The sequence below is a fragment of the Orycteropus afer genome, unplaced genomic scaffold (genome assembly GCF_000298275.1).
Source record: "Orycteropus afer afer isolate SDZICR_OR568_19922 unplaced genomic scaffold, OryAfe1.0 scaffold00269, whole genome shotgun sequence".
Classification (NCBI taxonomy): Eukaryota; Metazoa; Chordata; class Mammalia; order Tubulidentata; family Orycteropodidae; genus Orycteropus; species Orycteropus afer.
The window spans coordinates 2,947,820-2,951,639 of record NW_006921856.1 but is presented as its reverse complement, the minus strand read 5'-3'; positions in this window follow the sequence as shown (position 1 = coordinate 2,951,639).

The window sequence follows — 3,820 nt, the reverse complement described above, 5'->3', positions numbered from 1 at the left end:
TTTTTTTTTTTTTTTTTGGCAAAAGATTAAAAAGGATACTTCTTTTCTTGCCATAATATAAATTAATTGATAGGCTCTACAAACTCACTGCCATTGAGTTGATCCCGACCCATAGAGACTTCTATTAAGTTTCTGAGGCTGTAAATCTTTATGAAAGTAGACAGTCTCATCTTCCTTCCACAGAGCTGCTGGTGGGTTTGAACTGCTGACCTTTTGGTTAGCAGCTAGATGCCTTATCTACTACACAACCAGCACTCCTTATTTATGAGGCAGTGAGTCAAAAAATAAACAAAAATAACAACAAAAACCAAAATTAAAATAAGAGTTGGGAACAGAGGCCTTTTCAATGACATCTAAAGCTAGCAGTTAGAAACATTCACTTTCCTGCTAAAGAGATTTTCCTACCTGAATGGTCTCAAAGGTGTGAGCAGAATAGGAAATCCATCATATCCCATACTCTTACCCCTTTCCATAGTAAGTGGTAGAAAAAAAAGTTCATCTAAGGCAGTGTTTTTCAAACTGTGGAACCCAGAGCAGCAACATTGGCATCCATTGGGAAGTTGTTGGAAATGCAAATGCTCAGACCCTTCGTTAGACTTCCTGAATGAGAAATTCTGCAAGCCCTTCAGGGGATTTTGATGCCCACTAAGTTATAGGACCACTGCTGTATGGCTCTTTGGACAATATATGGATACTGATATAAATTCTTGTGCAGTGAAATGGCCTACCCCTGCTGTACTCTGTACTGACAGCAATAGTTCAACAATTCTGATGAAGATATTTTCTCTTGGCAAAGGGCAAAGAGATATTCTCAGTCTGCAAGAATACAACTGCATATTTATAGACAGGGTTTTTCAGGGTGCATTTTGAAAAGTAAGGAGAAATATAGAAAGAACTTCATTGCAACTGCTTGGATCAGTAACTCGTTGAAAGCAGTAACCCAAAGAGTCTATTGGAAGAGCATCATCAATCCATATGGAAGATTCCAGGAATGGATCTGATGATTCTGTATTATGTGCTTTTGATTTAGATGTTTTATTAGTAACTTACATGGAGTGCTTGGATGCTAACCAAAAGATCAATGGTTTGAACTCATCCAGTGGCTCTGTGGGAGCAAAGACCTGGCAATCTCCTCCCATAAAGATTGTAGCCTAAGACACCCTATGGGGCAGCTGTACATTGTCACAATGGGTCGCTATGAGTTGGAGTCAAAAAGATGGCAAACAATAATGATAACATTAGTAACTTAAATGGCAGTTCTGATGATGTATCTCTCAGATTATCTAACAATGCAACAAGTTATTGATGGCAATGGTTAATGAAATTGGGTTTCCAAAAAGTAATAAGCTGAGTCCAACAATTGGCAGAGATAAATTTTGTTTTCTACATTTGGGACCCAAATATCAATGACACTAAATAAAAAGCGTGAAGACTAGCTCAGAAGCTATACTTGTAAAGAGTTTTTGATTGTACTTGTTTACAATAAGAAGTTTAGGAGGAATTTTGAGATGTGGCCTCCATGAGTTTGACTTTGCTGTGTGGTTACCTCAGGATCTCTGGTAGCATAGTGCCTAAGGCATTAGACTGCTATCCAGAAGGCTGGGAGTTCAAACCCAGCAGCCACTTCTCAGAAGGAAGGTTGGGCAATCTACTTTAGTAATGATTTTGTTGTTGTTGTGTGCCATCAAGTAGGGCCTGACTCATAGTGACCCTTTCTTGGGTTTCTGAGGCAGTATCACTATGGAAGTAGATTGCCAAAACTGCCTTTCAAGGTGTGGTTGGTGGGTTTGAACCACCAGCCTCTGGTTAGCAGTCAAGTGCCTTACAGACTACGCTACCTTGGAAACCCAAGGAGGGGTTGCTATGAGTCAGATTCCACTCCATGGCAGTGAGGTTTTTTTTTTTTATTTTTTTTTCAATGTGGTTAACTCATGAGAATGATGGTGTCTGAAATGAACTCTGTTCTACCCTGCCCTGGTCCCATAGAACTTGCAGACGGAATCATAGAATCAAGAACTTTCCTTTCTGGACATCATGTTTTAAGTGGTATAAATACTGGTAGAGGTGTGTTCAGATGCAGCTGGTCAGGAAGTGGAAGAGTGCCGAAGCCAGGTCTTACAAATATTGATAAAAACTGTGTGTGTGTGTTTGTGTGTGTGTGTGCATGTGTGTGTGTGGCAGGCGAGTTAACCCGGAGAAGAGAAAATTCAGGGGAATGTGCCAATTATCTTGAAGTGTTTGAAACTCCTGTGAAAGTAGAACCAGATTTGTTTGGCATAACCACCAGGGATAGAACCAAAACAAGGAAAACTTCAAAGCCATTGATTTTTATTCAACATATGAAATATTTTCTCAAGAAATAGAAAGGCTTCTTAGGTTGTAGTAAATAATTCATTACTGACTGTTAAACAAAATCTGGAAGTCCACAGAGGGGACGAAGTGAAAGGATTCAATCAGAGTAAAAATAAACTATATTTAAAATATTTTTAATATCAATATATTATATACATACTAACACAATAAAGTATCCTGGTATCATGATGATATCATACAAATAGATAAATTTTCAGAGCTTCTACAAGCCACTCCTAGGAAGGAAGTTTGGGAAATGTACTTGGGTAGTGATACTGCCTTGGAAATCCAAGCAGGGGTCACTATGAGTTGGATCCAACTCTATGGCAGTGGGTTTAGTGGACTGTGCCAGGCAATGTTGTAAACACTTTACATATATTCTTACCAAATCATCATGATAACTCTAGGATGAACGTAAAATTATTATCCACATTTTACAGATGAGGAAATCAAGGGGCAGAGAAAATGAGTAATTTACCTAAGACCATTCAGCAAGTGCATGCACATCAGAGCTGGAATCCATTCCAGACAATCTGGCTCCCAAACCACACTATGCCAACCTACTTCTTCATCATAGGATTGACCTCTGCCTTATTCTCAATAATACAATGACAAAAAGCCAAGAAAATCATGTCACAGGAAAAACATGTGTTCTTACACATGAATATACAGGTACATGTATACAAATATATATTGTAAACATATGTATATATATAAGCATGAGACCTTCATTGGGTACAATCCACAATCCTTGTGATAACAAACATCTTAAACAAGAAAATTCTGGTAAAAGATTATTAGGTTTAGAAATCAATGCTGAACAGAGGGTAGGCACCCAGTGTTTTCCTTCCTTTCAGGTTTTTCTTCTGATGTTTCCTTTCCTGGAATATTTTTCCTTGTGCTCTTCAAATGGCAAGGTTATAATCAGGAAGTGTTTTCCTGACCATCTAATTTAAACAATACCCTTTTACTGCTCAGTCCCTCTCTGTGATATTATCCTGATGTGTTAGTTAATAGTCCTTATTTTCATCAGTTATTATCTTATTTACTTATTTATTTTCTGTTCTCTTCATCTGGAAAGTATCTAGAATATATCTGAATGCACAATACCTAAGCATTATCTGAATCAGTAGATGGTTGAAAGCCTGTTATCAAAAGGTATTGATTAACAGATGTGACCCCAAGGTAAATATGTAGTTGAGTGAATGAATAAATGAATGGATGCATGAATGTGTAAATGAGCAAGCTTTGAATGTTCCACGTGGTTAAATCTATCTCCTTCATGAGATGGTAAGGGGGTGTGTGTGTGTGTGTGTGTGTGTATTTTTTTTTTTTTTGAAGGGGTACCATGTGCAAATACCTTGGCAAGTGGGTCCATCTGTAATATATTCTTAACATTCCCCTCCTTCAGATTTCTACACATGTCTGGCCTTGGCCTAACCAATAACACATCTTAGAAGCTTTCTTG